Raw genomic sequence first — 17,645 nt, 5'->3', positions numbered from 1 at the left:
AGATTCTCACCACTGGACCAATTGGCAGCATCAGGATGGATGGTGAAGAGATTGAGATTGTACACAGCTTCAGTTTGCTTGGCTCCACAGTCAACTGTCTTGGCACCAGCAGCCAGGAAATTAAAAGGCGCATTGCCATAGGAAAGTCTGAGGCACAGTTCACAAACTGAAGTGTGTGAAAGCCAATCAGTGGGACTTCTTCCTGTCCAGCATCATCTCACAAAACATGTGTCTGACTGGGCAGGTCACTTAATCAGGCACCAGCAGGAGCAGCAACTACTCATAGGCATCCATGCTGGCATTTCTACATCTGAATTCATGATTGGAGTGTTTAAATGTGAAGTTTTCTTTCTCTAAGGAGAAACCTCTAGAGGGAACACTTGGTTAAGCCAGATTATTTAGGTTCATTGCAGATGATGTTACAGTCACGCTGTCTTTGGTTTGAGTGCAGTCAGTATGTCGTGGGGACCACACTGAAATGAAGGATGGCCCTGTGCTGTGCCCAATGTTGTGTTTAGTCTGGGGACAATGCTCATGAGGGGGAAGACAGTCTCAGACACAGATGTCTTCTCAGAGGTGCAAGAGGAGTGCAGAGAGTTAGGGGAGTCTGAGTTCAACCTCCGGGAATTGGGGTCCTGATGAAAGAGGTAGAATTTAGGGAGGAAAAAAAGAGAAGTAAAAAAGAAGAGCAGAGAAGGCTGAATGACAACATGCAACGTGGCCGACCACGGAAAGGAAGGCTGGAGAGTCTGATGCTTTGGTGGGAAACCATAAGAACCTTCCTGGGAGTTTGGGTATTTTCTCATGTCAGGGGGCCCATGAACCTTCCTTCCTTCTGCTTTCTAAAACCAGAACGAACTAAGTTTATGAGGCAGACAGGCTTTCAGGAATGATAATTTTGTTGTGTGCTTACATTTCAGTTGAACACATCTTCTGAGGTCAGAAGTCACAGAATTAAGCCATTTATGCTATTAAAATTAAAGCAAGGAATTTTACTGAAGGAAAGGCATAGCTTAAACAGGTTGTGTAAGCAGAGTCCACAAAAGGAAACCATGCTCTCTGAGGTTACAAGCCTCTATGCAGTATATGTATTGTTAAACTGCAGTATCATGTTCTTTGTTTAACAGTATTGTGGTCTTAGTTTAACTGGAAAGCCAAGCAGAATATCATGCCGTCACTTTAAAACATAATATTCTGATTGGCTTACTAGTGATTTGTAAAAGTTAAAGGTAGGTTGACTAAAGTGGAGCCTTACAATGATTAGTAGATACATGTGTTTGCATGATTAGTTAAAGTTAAATAATTGTAAGCAGTTGTGCTTTTCAGATAATTTATGCAGTCAATTATGGGCACAAGACAAACATAAGACATGGTCTTCTGGAAATGTGCTATTAAAGTTGTTTTCTCAAACATGCCTTTTCCTATGGAAAAACCTTGATAAAATTTTGCATCATGACCCTTTGAGCACAGGCTATCACTTCCTGCATGTGTTTGACCACAGAGGGGGAAAAAACATTTCCTTAATGGCTGTGGTTATGTCAGCCAAAGGTTAAACATAAGAGAGAAAAACAACTGTTGGAAAACTCAAAACTCATTGCTATTGAGTCAGAACAGACTCCTAACTGACTCTTCATTCTCTCTCCGAGGAAGTAAATTACCTGAGAGGAGACTGCCCATCTTTCTCCTGGAGATCTGCTGGTCAATGAAAATGCCAGAGGGGCTCAGCCTTTGGATTAGCTGCACAGCTCCTGAGGGACTATGCCACTGTTAGAAAAGACAGCTTGAACATTCAATATGAATTACTCGTGTTAAGACTTCAAATGGAGTCAAGGTTCTGCTTTCAAGATGCTCTATTTACAAAGACCAAATGCTTCCTATTTTAGGCTCTCAGACACCCCAAATTCTTGTATCTGTTTCAGTTCAGCTTTACTCCAAAGTATTGCTTAGCAATTACTCAAATCCCTTCCAAGAATCCATTTATGGAAAAATCTTTGGTGGACAATATAGACTTTACTGAAGGGTTCGTAAGAAGGAAGAAAAACAAAATAACAAAACCAAACAAATAGAAAACAAGTCAGGCACAATGGAGATGATTTGGATTCATAGCAGCCCTTGTGTTTCAGAGTGGAGCTGTGCTCTGTAGAATTTTCAAGGTCTGTGACTTTTTAGAAATGGAAAAGGAAACTATGTCAGACACCCTGTAGCAAATGACTTCAAAGCTCACCTTATACAACCCTGTGCTTTAAGTTCACTTCAAAGCAGTGTGGCCACAGGACACCAGCCTCGTGGTAAGGAGCTGTGCTGACATTCCAAAGACAAATGGTTCCAATCCACCAGCTGCTCTATGGGAGGAGGACGTGCAACCTCCTTCTGTGTGACTTACTATCCCTGAAAACCCTTTGAACTATGGGTCAGCTACGGGTCAGTTTTGACTCAATGGTGCAAAACCGCAACAACAACCACACCAGTAATAACTGATCCCTTTCTCTCCTCATCTCCACCCTTCCTAGTAAAGTCATTTCTTCCTCTATTAGGCAGGACAGTTTAACCTTGCCCAACCACTAGCTTCAGTTTGTCTAATTGCCAAAATGCCAATTTTTCATTCTCATTCAATTCCTTCTCTGGTTTTATGTGGGGTTTCCCCCCTAGGTGGACACACACATTTTACTTTAGCACACTCTTCATAATGTTTCTAAGCAAGTGTGTGTGTGTGTTCATGTACGCATGATATTCTTTGTGAGCAATAGTGACCTGGAACAATGGTGTCCTGGCAATACCAGTGTATTTTTGCTGGAGTCCTCTGATACTACAAGTTATTATTACATACCTCACAGAACTTGACCATGGCATTTGCCTATCTATATCTTCTGGATGATACTGGCTCACTTTGGCTTACCACTGCTAAGTGAAGCTTTGATAGGCAAGTGGCCATCTATAAGATGAAACATCTTATTTCAAATCTGAATATATGATATTCTGTAATACCAACAGTAGAAACAGAAGAGTTGTAACTGCACATGGCCAGCCCAGTTTTTGAGATTCAGTCCAGATCAGTTCTACTAAGTTTTAGGTGCAAATACTTAGTAGAATTAGCATTTTGGTAGGATTGTGAGCAGGGCAGTTATACCACAGATTTGCAGGATATCGTGGCTCTGGAGAATGGGCCTGATTATTGGGTGTAAACTTAGGGTGGAGGTGTAAGGGGATAGGGCCTTTTAATTCATCCTGTTGTTGTTATATGCTGTTGCATTGCCTGCGACTTATAGTGACCCTATGTACAACAACCCTAAGCCCTGCTCAATACCTTGCTAATCTTATTGTCTCTGACATACCTATCCCCATTATCCCAATGACTGAACTGATCCATCTCATCAAGGGTCTTCCTCTCATGCGCTGTCCCTTCACCCTCCCAAGCATGACTTCCCTCTCCAAGGACTGATCCCACCTTGCACCATGTCCAAAGTATGTCAGATGAAGCCCCAGAATCCTTGCCTCCACGGAGTAACCTGGCTTCACCCTCACCAGGAAGAACTTGTTTGTTTACCTAGAGGACTCAATTTGCCTATTCCATGCCAGAAAGGCCTTCTAGATTCCAGAGTGCAGAGCACACTATGTGATGAGTGTAATTAAGAACTGTGCTCCTCTCTAGAGTGTTCATTTCAGTTTGTAAGAATAAACTCTATTATTTCAACTAGCTTCATTCTAGACCACAACTTATGGATAACTAGGGATTTTATCTAGAACAGTGCCAGGCACATAAAAGACTTTCAGTTGTACAAAGGAAAAAATCCTGACCACTGCTAAGTATGTATTAGTAGTTTCTAGGGAGCCCTGGGAACTCTGGTGGCCTCGTGCTAAGAAGCTTCACTACTATCCCAGAGGCATGTGGTTTGAATTCACCAGCTACTTCAGAGAAGAAGAATGGGCAACACTTTCCCATGCAATTTATTGCCTCTGAAAACCTGCCAAAGGTTCAAAGGTTTGGACTCAATTGTACGTAACAATAACAACAAGTGGCGCTAAAGGTTAACACATTAGGCTGTTAATTGAAAGGCTGATAATTTGGGTCCACTTGGATAGAGGCACCTCCAAAGAAAGGTCTGGCCATCTGCTTCTGAAAAAGCAGTCATGGCAAATCTTCCACAGCACATCTGGCCACTATGAGTCAGAATGCTAGTGTCAGCAACAAGTTGGTTAAGTGGGTACTTTTTAAAAGTTACTGTCAACTGAATGCCACCTAGAAAAATATAACCAAACACACATCACTATCAAATCTAGCGGGGGGAGAGATGAATACTAATGTTACTTGGATCTGTGAATCTTATATCACATTCTGCTTTAACTTTTGTTCTCCAAATTAGTATACTAAATGAAATATATTTTGATTCTGAGTTTGTTTGTCCTACTACTACAAAAATAACCTTGCATACAATTGGGATTTCCATATACAGTAAGATAATTGGGTTGTGCATTTTACGACATTAGTAAGAGGCTACTCTTATGTGAAATAAAATAATTATTTGCAAATGATTGTAGAATAATTAGAGTCACCATATGGTTACTATGAGTTGCAATGGACTCAACAGTAGTGGATCTGTTTGGCTGCTGTACAATTGAAGAATATTTAAAAAACAATGAAATATGAAAGTAGATATAAATTAACTATGAATCACTTGGAAATAGAGTAAAAATAAAAGTAGGGAGTAAAGGTTTTGACTAGGGATTGAAAAATATCTCAAATCCACACTGAACTAAAAATCAAATAAAAGCATGAATAAAAAGTCATTGAAAAACATGAGAGCTTTTGAATAGATGGAAAAGTCAAGTCATGGAATAAAATACAATTCACTTGGGCTGCAATAGCTTGCTTCAGTGACAATGTTTCATAGCATGGCTAGTAAAACATAGCCATTATTTAAGTCAAAGAAAATAAAGCTTACCTTATTATATAACATCAAGGATGCTTTATTTTTTCTTGCGTGCTCATTGTGGCTTATACTAGAAATATCAAGTTATGCAGAGAAATAATCTTCTGTTTCTTTCTTCTTGCCTAAAAGTATTTTCTTCATCTTTCTTTTTTGGTTCAGCCCATCAAGATTCTCAAGAGATTCAATGCAGATGAATTTAGTCACTCTCTGTTGCTCTCTAAAACAATTTAGGACAAAAAGGAAAAGTGAAATGCATAACCATTTATTGCCAACCTCGTCCTCCTAACACAGAAGTCTTGGCTCTCTGTTTTGTTTGTCTGTAGAGACAATGTTCTTGCCTTCATTCCATAATTATTAGTATATGTGCAGGTGACTACTTAGAGGTAAGTAGTTGCACTGTCAGTTGAAAGACATGTGGCTTGAATCCAATAGCTGCTCCACAAAAGAAAGACTGGCAATCTCTTTCAGTATGATTTACAGCCTCTAAAAACCCATTGAAGGATCAATAATGGATTGGTTCCTAACTAACAGCACATGACAACAACAACAATGTGTATTAAAGGAGTTTCTGGTGTCACAAACGGTATTTGAAATCCTCTTGGAATACTGAAAGCTATGACGGGCAACCTGCTTCTGAAAAACCCATGTCACACAGTTTTGTTCTGCACACGTGAGGTTGCCATGAGTGGCCATAAAGTAGCAACAGTTATAAGTTGGAGATTGCTCATGACAATCTAAATCCCTAAATTTTTTTAGTTTGTATTTTCTTATGTGGGAAATAAAGATCATAACTTATATCTCATGAAGACTTTGTCAGGATTCAACGAGATCAAGTAAATGAGATGTCCAAGGCAGCATGTTCTAGAACATGGGAGATCATTCTTACCTAGTACATGCTCTTACTTATTCATCACCACCTTTGACAAAAGCAATTGTCATTAACTAGGGAATTCCCTTCAGGCCATTATAGTTTATTAGTTGAGAAAGAAAAGCAGGGGAAGAAATAGAGTAACAAATGATAAGAGTAATGTTGTTGCTGGTGAAGGACACTTAATGCACTAAACTGTGTGTTGAGGATGAGGGCCGCTTTCCCAGAGAAGGACCTGTGGGGAGTTGCAAAAAAGTAGATGGGGAATAATCAAAAGGGTACACTTGAGCAAGCAAATCATTCTCAGAAGGGAGAGTGAGCATTGCTGATTTCAGAGGAAAGAAAGTAGTTCAATGTAGCCTTGTGCTGCAAGGAGGAAATGACATAGAAAGCTTCCTTGAGGTGAGCAAATAATGAAGAAACTTGCTGGTAAATTTTGATGAAATTTTGGGGACTGCAAAAAAGTTATTGCACTAGTGTACTAACCAAGGGAAGAGGGTGGAAACCACCCAAAAGTGCCTCAGAAGAAAGACCTGGAGATCTATTTCAGAAGAATTAGTTGTTAAATACTCTATGAGAGAATGTAGAATGGGATCCCTACGACTATGGCCTTTTGTCACCCTTTAAACCTGAAACAAAATTCACTTTCATGGCTTACTTTTCAGCCACACAATAGACTAGTCTGTAAGGTGAACATCAGAGAGACATGCACTTTTTCAAATAACCATCCATACAAGGTAAAAAAAACAACAACAAACAAACCCAAAACAAACAGCATTTGCCTGAGGAGCAAGAATTGGTGGCAAGAAGAAAGAGGATATTAATAGAAAGATTAAAGGAAATTAGAATCCTAGAGAGAAAGTGAAAAACTACTGTATGTGTTTTTAATGACCTTTGCTTTCTTCATGGATGATTCCCATGAAGTAATCACATAGCTCGTCTGGTCTTCAGTCACGTTCAATGCATTGGCCCCTTGTTGAGATAGATTCTAAAATTGCAATGAATTAAGAAAAGGAAAACACCAAAAATTCCTTCACATAGTACCATCTAACAACTTTTGAATCTTTATATCTAGATGTCTGTTTTGTTTTCAGTCTCCACCAATCTCTCATTAAAATTGTTTCAGTTTTTATTTTTACAAATAATTAATATTCTTTTAAACAACTGCAAACCAATTCATTTTATTCTTATAAAACAAATATAAATGAAGATATATTTTATATTATGTTATTTAGGTATTTCATCAACATATTATCTACAGAATATATTTCTGTAATTTCACATGCAAGCAAGAGTCTACTGAAGATTATCCAAAAACTACTGGAACAAGCACATCAGCAGAGAACTGCCAGAAGTCCAGGCTGGGTTTAGAAGGGGTTGTGGTACTAGGGATATTGTAGCTGATGTTAGATGGATCTTGGCGCAGAGAATACCAGAAGAATGTCTATCTGTGTTTCATTGATTATGCAAAGGCATGTGACTGTGTGGATCATAACAAACTGTGGCTGACTCTGAGAAGAATGGGAATCCCAGAGCACTTGATTGTGCTAATGCAAAACCTATACTTAGATCGAGAGGCAGCTGTTAGAACAGAGCAGGGAAACACTGCATGGTCCAAAATTGGGAAAAGTGTATGCCAGGGATGTGTCCTATCTCCATACCTTTCCAACCTGTATGCAGAACAGATTATCCAAGAGGCTGAGCTCTATGAGGAGAAGTGTGGCGTCAGAATTGGTGGAAGATCTCTATAAACAATCTACGTTGTGCAAATGACACAACCCTGCTTGCTGAAACTGAGGAGGAACTGAAGCACTTACTGCAGAGGGTCAAGGACTGCAGCCTTCAGTATGGACTGTGAGGCTCAATGTCAAGAAGACAAAGATTCTCACCACTGGACCAATTGGCAGCATCAGGATGGATGGTGAAGAGATTGAAATTGGTAATTTCAGTCGGCTTGGCTCCATGGTCAACACTCTTGGCACCAGTAGCCAGGAAATAAAAAAACCTATTGCGATGGGAAAGTCTGCTGTTAGGAACCTCTCCAAAGTATTGAAGAGCAATGGTGTCTCTCTGGAGACTAAGGTGAGTCTGATATAGGCCATGGTCTTTGCGATCACTTGTTATGCATCAGAGAGTTGGGCAATGACTAGGAAGGATAGAAGGAGAATTGATGCCTTTGAGTTGTGGTGCTGGAGAAGAGTATTGAATGTACCATGGAGAGGAGAATGGAGAATGTACCAATGGAGAGGGTTAAACTAGGATGCTCCTTCGAGGCAAGGATTCTGGGGCTTCATCTGACATTCTTTGGACATGTAAAGAGAGACTGGTCCTTGGAGAGGGTCATCATGTTTGGGAGGGTGGAGGGATAGCGTAAGAGGGGAAGACCCCCTATGAGGTGGATTGATTTAATGACTGGGGTAATCGGGATGGGCGTGTTGGAGATGGTGAGATTGGCACAGGTTAGAGCAGGGTGTAGGGCTGTTATACATAGGGTCGCTATGAGTCACAAGCGACTCGATGGCACTTAACAACAATAAATTGGTTGTTATGTGTCATCAAGTCAGAACTAACCCAAAACTGACCCTCCAGCAGGTTTTCAGAGGCAGTAAATTGCATGGGAGGGAGAGGACTGTCCATCTATCTCCTGGGCAGCTGCTGGTGGGTTCAAACTGTCTACTTTTGGGTTAACACCATAACTCTCAACCACTAGGTCACTCAAGCTCTTTGAGTACATCAATATAACCAGGGATTAGAAAGAATAGCATGCTGAATAAAATGGATTTTTTTTAGCTTCTTGCTTTTAAGGGCCATTGAATCGAGTACAAATCATAGTATACTATGAACAACATACCTGAACCCTGTTCTATCCTGTGCCATGTTTCATTGTCATAAAAATTAAGTATTTATGAGAATAATTTAATAATTTTTTATTGATAGCTGTTCTTCAATTAACAATCTAATTAATGCTGACAAAATGGTTTCGTTGCATAACAAACTTATTTACCCAATTTCAACTTGTGAATATTTTTGCTTCTCCAAATTGTCACTGTAAATTTAAGTAATATAATAAAAATACCATATTTTTATTCTTTTTGGAATCACTTTCCAAATTCTGTAAAAATAACCTTATAATAAAACATTAGCGTGGCATGTACTGAAGGGGCTGTAACTTGTGATATGTATTGTCATGTTACTCTCTGGAAAACAAGTCCGTTTTCCTGTAGTAGGTATGTCTGTGGCCTACACCACCACAACCACTGAGCAACACAAGATATTTCAGCAGCTGACAGTTTTATTTTAAAACATGACAACTCACTGTTCTCAATCTGTATGCCGTTGCTTAACAATAAAATATCAGTTTAAAAGTATCAGTTGCTTAACTTTTTTTATCTCGCAAATTGTATGCTGATAACCTTGGTGTTTCTTGCACTAATTGTTTTCTTATCAACTTGTACTAAAGATATGCTTTTAATATAGGTTTGCTAATAAGTAGTTTATCCTAATCCTTTTGTAGAGTTTTGTTGCATAAGTGCTATCTAGAAGATATTTATAAGCATTTCACTAAATGGATCTGCCAATCTTTATGGATTTTGCTAGATTCACTTAATCCTGACAATTTTATCATTTTTGTTTTTAATTATTACATTTTTACCCATGAAACTGAAATATCTTTAACATTTGAGTTAGAGCTCTAATTAATTTCTTTCCAAAAATTATTAAGCAGGTGTCTGAACTAGGTGGTTGAAGAACCCAACTTTCCTCCTTTGTTTGAAATGCCACTTATGATTGACACTATACTTACCACAACAGCCATTTCCCCTTTCTCTCTCACTCACTCTCTCCCTCTCCTCTCTCTTTCCTTTCCTCCTGACTCTCTCTTGTTCTTTTCTCTTTGTCCACCATAGCCAGTGCTAGCAGCCATGTACCTTGCAACAGACCACATAGCCCAGGAATCAGAATCATTGTAACTCTTTGGGATAAGTGTTTTTTTAAAAAAGTTAATTTTAATGAACATTCACAGAGATTTTGAACTTCCATTCATCCATTGTACTTTTCTCCCTAGTCCCCCTCCCCGCCCCAGTTCGCACCTGTCTTCAAAATACAAAAGAAAAATTCCTTCATTGATATACAATCCCCACCCACCCCTCACCCCGCCCCAGTACACTCCACTATGCAACCTTAATTCTGGACTCTTGTGATAACCATAATGCCCTATCATATATCACTTTTAAACTGTATTTTTTTGTTTTATATAGTAGATTCACAGATGAGTTCTTCTATTATAAAGGCAAATTCATTTGCTAAAGATGTGGAGCAATGGGCCTGGGGAAGGCTAGGAAGTGTTATGGCTCTCCTTCTGTGCCAGCTGGATATGATTTGACAGTACACAAGACGAGGGTGGCGGGTGGGGGGCGGGGAAGAAGAAACATTATGGTTATATTTATTCTAAGACTTATTTGTTTATTCTCTGACAGTCTATGCATGTATTCTATATTTTTACCAATATCACAATTTGAGTGCTATGATGCTAAACACTGTGACACTGATGTCCCAAATGCGATAATGGTTACCCATGGTGGACAGTGTTTGGTGGAGCTTCCTGATTAATATAAGCTTGGAAGCAGGAGTGGCATCCACTTCTGAAATGGCTTGCCTCCGGTAACTCTATGAACATGGAGAAACAATGAAGGTTGTGCAGGTGTTTGGGTCTTTTGTTCATGGGGCAGCTATGAGTCATCGATGACTTGACGGCACTTAACAACATGTCTTTTTAGGGTTGTAGAAAGGATTTCATGACATAATAATGCATTTATAATTTTTATTATTAATTACCTTAAAATACCTTGAAAATTTTTCTCTACATATAGATGTATAATTCTATTATATTAACCACCAAATAAAGCAATACTTAAATATATGTATTATGCATATAATCTCTAACTAAACTCACTGAAAGAAACTTAGAATAAAAATTTTTCTATTAGTACTGAACACAACTAGTGCCTGGATTTTGATTTCTAAACTTCATATTTTACCAGAAAAGAACGAAGACTCCTTGGAGAAGGAAGGAGACATGTACAACTATGTTTATTGCTGAATTATTCACAATAGCAAAGAGATGGACACAACCCAAGAGCCCATCAGCTAATGAATAGATAAACTATGGTACATTCACACAATGGAATATTACTTAACATTGAAAAACAATGAACTTGTAAAACATTACACACCATGGAGGAGACTTGAGGACATTATGCTGAGTGAAATATTTTAGTCACAAAAGAACAAACACTGCATAACATCGCTGTTATAAAAGATGATAGACATAGGGGGGTTGAGGAGAGAATGGGGAAAAACTGGGTAGATAATGAGCACTGCATTAGAACAGATGAGTGAAAGAACTATGTGAGAACAATCTGAAACAAGGGGTGCATTGCGAGGAGGACTGGAAGTAGGAGAAGGAAAAAGGAGAAGAAAATGTGCAACAATGGAAAAATAAAAGCTTTGTTATGTTGTTGTCAGAAGAAACTCTAAATATTGCACTGGAGTACTGAGAAGCCAAAGCAAAGGGAAAAAATCAAGATATTAAGGAGTTGAACAGAAGATTCCAGAGGGCAGCATGGTAAGACAAAGTATTACAAATAAAATGTGGAAGGAGCTAGAATCAGAAAATCAAAAGGGCCAAACTCGCTCAGCATTTCTTAAGCTCAAGGAACTGAAGAACAAATTCAAACCTCGAGTTGCAATACTTAAGGATGCTGGGGGCAGAATATTAAAGATCTGGGAAGCATTAAAAGAAAATGGAAAGAATATACAGAGTCATTGTACCAAAAAGAACTGGTGGATTCAGAAGAATTTCAAACAACGTACGAGCAAGAGCCTGTGGTGATGAAGAAGGAAGTTCAAGTTGCTCTGAAAGAATTCACAAAAAACAAGGACCCAGGAATTGATGGCATACTGATTGACATATTTCAACAAACAGATGCTGCCCTGGATGTCCTCACAAGTTGTGCCAAGAAATCAGAACAACCACCTGGCCAACTGACTGGAAGAGATCTATATTTGTTCCCATTCCAAAGAAAGGTGATCCAACAGAGTGTGGAAATTATAGAACAATATCATTGATATCACATGCAAGATTCTACTGAAGGTTATCCAAAATCGACTGGAAAAGCACATCAACAGAGAACTGCCAAAAGTACAGGCTGGATTTAGAAAAGGCCATGGCATTAGGGATATTATGGCTAATGTCAGATTGATCTTGGCTGAATGCAGAGAATGAGTACCAGAGGAATGTCTATCTATGTTTCATTGACTATGCAAAGGTATTTGACTGTGTGGATCACAAACTGTGGCTGAGAAGAATGGGAATCCCAGAACACTTGATTGTGCTTATGCAAAACCTATGCTTGGATGAGGAGGCAGTCATCAGAACAGAGAAAGGAAACACTGCATGGTTCAAAATTGGGAAGGATGTGTGTCAAGAATTTGTCCTATCTCCATATCTTTACAATATATATGCAGAACAGATTATCTGGGAGGCTGGACTCTATGAGGAGAAGTGTGGCATTAGGATTGGAGGTAGACTAATCAACAATCTGCGTTATGCAGATGTCACAACCCTGCTTGCTGAAAATGAGGAGGACCTGAAGTGCTTGCTGTGGAGGGTTAAGGACTGCAGCCTTCAGTATGGATTACAAGTTCAACATTAAGGAAAAAAAGATTCTCACCACGGGACAATTGGCAGCATCATGAAGGATGATGAAGAGATTGAGATTGTTGACAGCTTCCGTTTACTTGGCTCTACAATCTACACTCTTGGTACCAGCAGCCAGAAAATTAAAAGAAGAATTGCACTGGGAGAGTCTGCAGAGACCTCTCCAAAGTACTGATGATCAGCGATGTCAGGCTGGAGACTAGGGTGTGTCTGATACAGGCCATGGTCTTTGCAATCACTTGCTATGCATCAGACTGCTAAACAATGACTAGGAATAATAGAAGGAGAGTTGATGCCTTTGAACTTTGGTGCTGGAGAAGAGTATTGAATACACCATGGATTGCTAGGAGAACAAACAAGTTCATCTCGGAGAGAGTGAAGCCAGGCTGCTCCTTGGAGGCAAGGATTCTGAAGCTTCATCTGACATACTTTGGACATGTTGCAAGGAGGGATTAGTCCTTGGAGAGGGATATCATGCTTGGGAGTGTAAAGGGCTGGTGCAGGAGAGGAAGACCTTCAATGAGATGGATTGATTCTGTTACTGTGGTAATGCTGATAGGTATGTCAGAAACAATAAGATTGGCAAGGGACAGAGCAGGGTTTAGGGCTGTTGTATATAGGGTCACTATGAATAGCAAGCAACTCAATGGCACATAACAACAACAACATGTTATTGTTGTTGAATACCATCAAGTCAGAACCAACCCAAAACTGTCTCTCCAGCAGGTTTTCAGAGGCAGTTAATCCCACTGGAGGAGATTGCTAATCCTTCTCCCATGGAACAGCTGGTGGATTTGAACCACATGACTTTGGGATTGCAGTGCAAAAAGCATATGACAGCAATTAAAAAAAATAGAGTGAGGCCCCTTGTGAGATAGAATGCTCTGTAGAGGGAAGGATTATGGGGCTTTGATTAGTTTACCTTGGACAAGTGTGGTTAAGAAAGACAAAAATGCTAGAAAAAGACATCGTGCTTGACAAAATGGAAAGGGGGGGGGGAGGACAAGAAAAGCTCTAGATCAGATAGAGTCACAGTGGTCAAGATGATGGACTTGAACGTAGCAGTGGTCATAAAGAAGATCCAGGAATGGGAAACACATCATTTATCATACAAAAGGTCACTATGAATCAAAACCAAAACAACTTAGTGGCAACAACTATTATTCATACAAACACAAAACACAAGCCAATGAAGTTACACTCTCCTTTTTTCATCCACCAATATATACTGAAATTTTGGAGCTTCTAGTTCTAATTAAAAAAAAAAAAAAAAAGGAAAACCAAAAAACAAGGTTCGTTTTAGTCTCCTTCCTCTCTTTATTATATCTCCTTTCTCCAACATTGAGAAGCTCAACTCCCCAAATCCTTCAAATTTTTATGTATGTGGTAAATTACTCTGTTTCTGATGAATCTCCCAACATGGATACTACATCCTCTTCAATATGGATGTCTGCTGCTTCTGACATTTTGGCTTAGGCTTCCCCAGTTTGAAGATCCTCTCCCTGAGGATTCTGACATGCTACACCATGCCACCTGTCCAAATACATACACTCTTCTCAGTCTACATTGCTGTTGTTAGGAGCAATCTATTTGAGTACTACTCATATTGACCTTATGTACAAAAGATCTGAACACTGTTCTATTCTATGCCATCCTCTCACTAACACAGAAGAGCCCATTGCAGCAGTCACTGTGTAATCCACCTGGCTGAGGGTCTTCTTCTTCTCCACCAATCCTCCACCTTTCCCAGTATCATGTTCTTCTCCAAGGAATATCCCCTCCTAGAAACATGTCCAATGTATATGAGCCAAAGCCTCACTATTCTTGTCTCGAAAGAGCACTTCAGCTGAACCCTCTCCAAAATGTATCTGTCCTTTTGGCCAGCCATGAGATGTTCAGTGCTCTTCTCCAACACCACAGCTCAAAGGCATCAATTCTTTTTCTGTCATCCTTATTCATTATCGTCCAGCTTTCAGATGCATAGCAAATAATTGGAAAGATTATGGCCTGAATCAGACACACTTTCGTCCTCAAACTGACATCATTACTCCTCAATAATTTGGAAAGGCCCTAAACTGCAGACTTTTTCAGTGCAGTGTGTCCCATTATTTCATGACTGCTGGTACCAAGAGTGTTAATTGTGGATCCAAGCAAGATGAAGCTGTTGACAGTTTCAGTCTCCTCTCCATCCATTATCATGCTCCCTATGGGTCCAGTGGTAAAACTCTTTGTTTTCTTGACAGTGAAATGCAATCCATACCAAAGGCTGCATTCCTTGATCTAGGACAAGTTCTTCAAGTCCTCCTCACTTTTAGCAGGCAAGGTCGTGTTGTCTGCTTAAGACAGGTTATTGATGAGTCTCCTTCCAATGCCACACTCCTCCTAATAGAGTCCAGCTTCTTGGGTAATTTTCTGAGCATTCAGATTGAATAGGTATCAAGAGAGATTACAACCCTGGTGCACTCCCTTCCTAATTCCAAACCATTCAGTATTTCTAGATGCCTACTACCCTTTAAAAAATCCCTTCCTTACTTTGTTTGATGTCTGAAATCTTATACAGGCTTTTCCTTCATAAGTAGGATCACATTTTCCTACTCAGTCTATGACAAAGCACATCACCTAAAGTCTGTAATATCGAAATGTACTAATGTAACATAAGAAAAGAGAAGAGGAAATTCAAGAAAGACTTTAAAATAAGTGGAGATGGCATTACTAGGCAATTACTAGGAAAGTAAAAATCAGATCCATCCTTCTACTCTATAGCAGTATAAATTACAAATGCCTTAGAAATTTAAATTTAAATATGAAATTATGGAAATACTAGCAGAAAACGTAAGTGGATTTCTCTGTAGACTAATAAAAAACAGTTTTAAAATTATAACCAAAAATCTAAAGGCAGTAAGGGAATTTACATATTTTTTGACATACACTTTCACCTAGCAAAAACAAGTCTTAAAGAAAATAAACAAAAAAATGACCAACTAAGAGAAAATACTGCAATTTATAGTCTTTATTTATAAAGAACATCTAAAAATAGAGGAGGAAGCCCCATCTTTTAAAACAGAAAAATTTGCAAGTGCTCTTAAGCATTTGAGGAGTGATTTACATGTATTCATTGTGAGAAACAATAAATTAGAATTTTACTGTGAAACCACTCTACAGGCTTCAATATTGATTGCATCTCATCCTTGTATCACGAAGACAAAATCCTTACCACTTGACAGTTAAGCAACATCAGGATAGATGGAAAAAAATTCCAATTTTTCTTCTTATGTGGATCCACAATCAACCATTTTTAGCACCAGCAGGCAAGAGATCAGGAGACATACTTCATTGGGAAAGCCTGCTGTCAGACTTTCAAATTACTGAGGAGCAATGATGTCAGTTTGAAGACAAAAGTGAACCTTATTCATGTCATGATCTGAGGGCTGGACAATGAATGACAGAATAACTGATGCCTTTGAATTGTGGTCTTGGCAAAGAGCACTGAATATCCCATAGACTGCATAAAGAACAGTTTTAAGTTGGAAAAAGTGAAGCCAAAGTGCTTCTTGGAGGAAAAGATGGCAAAGCATCAGCTCACATACTCTGGTTATGTTGCTAGGAAAGGTTGTTCCTTAGAAAGGATATCATGCTTATAAGGAAGGAGGGTCAACGATGGAGAAGGAGACCATTACAGAGAAGGATTGATGCAGTGACTGCAGCAATGGACTCAAGTATGTCAGTTAAGATGAGGATGACACAGGACAGGGCAGGGTTCAGATTTATTGTTTAGTGTCTCCATGAGCCTCAGGCCTCATGTTATTATATTTTGGAGGAACATTCTTCTAAGTCATACAGCACTTTTCTGTCAATATGCTGCACGGAGGTAACATGGAGTTGCTGTGATGCTCAACTTTGTGCCATTGGGGTATCAAATGCCGTAACAGTTGCCCATGGTGGACAGTGTTTAGTGGAGCTCCCAGTTTAAGATGGGTTTGGAAGCAGGAGTGGCATCCACTTCCTAAACCACATGCCTCTGGAAACTATGAACTTTGATAAATTACAATAGTTATAGACAGGCTTCGTCAGGTCTTTTGTTGATAGGGTCGATATGAGTTGTGCTCAACTCGACGCCAATCAACAACAATAACAATGAATTGTATTCAAGGGAAGGCACTGCCACCAACAACAAAATAGTCCATTTCCCCCCAACTAAGGTCTAAAGTATTGCTCTTAATGCATATCCTTTCTTTTTTCTCCCCTACTAGTTTATTTACAAAATTCGAATACGTTGTTTTCAAGAACTAATTCTTTCAATTTCCCTCACTCCCCTTCAAATTGTACACCACCATGATTAGTATCCCCTCTTTCATTTTGAACAACCAATATTTCTAGAATCAAAGTTTGCATGTTCTATGTTCCAATTAATGATGGATATTTGTTTTCCTTCATTTTGAATTATGCCACAACAGTAAAAAAGTTTCTTCACTGCCCCAATGCTTTACTTCATCCATAACAGCGCAGCATCTACTTTAAGGAGGCAGCTTATATTTGCAGTACCTTCCAACCTGATAAGCTTTTTTCTGACACTATATTAAAAAAAAAAGCCAGCAGTTGACGTGTTTGGAATCATAGAAGCCAAGAAAGCTTAAGATACAAGCTGTCAGATCATGGGTTGGACAATGGAAGATATTTTCTGAAGGGACTTGGCAGATGTGAAGGGGTATCCTGGTGGAGGGTGGAGCTGGAAAGTAAGTGGGTCAAGGCTCTGGGCTAGGGGTGGGGTCAACACTGTAACTAATGCTTAACTCCACAATAAGGGATTTATCTTCCACTGCCCCACAAATCCCTTGTCTGTCAGATACTCCTCTAAATCTGAACATTCAAATAAAGACAGACTAGGAAGAAGGATTGGCCACCCACTTCTGAAATAGCAGGCCTCTGAAAACCCTATGCACAACAGAACCTAGGCAGAACTATCGAGTATGGAAATACAAAGGAGGAGGAACAGTTGTAAGCAGACCCTAGTGATTGGAATATGGAATGTGACAGCCATGAATGTAGGAAAATTAGAAATTGTTAAGAAAGAAATGGAATGCATAAATATTGACATATTAGGCATTGGAGAGATGAGATGGACTGGCATGGG

This window comes from Elephantulus edwardii, unplaced genomic scaffold (genome assembly GCF_000299155.1).
Source record: "Elephantulus edwardii isolate Elephantulus edwardi_28Jun2011 unplaced genomic scaffold, EleEdw1.0 scaffold00059, whole genome shotgun sequence".
NCBI lineage: Eukaryota > Metazoa > Chordata > Mammalia > Macroscelidea > Macroscelididae > Elephantulus > Elephantulus edwardii.
This window is presented reverse-complemented; position numbering follows the sequence as displayed.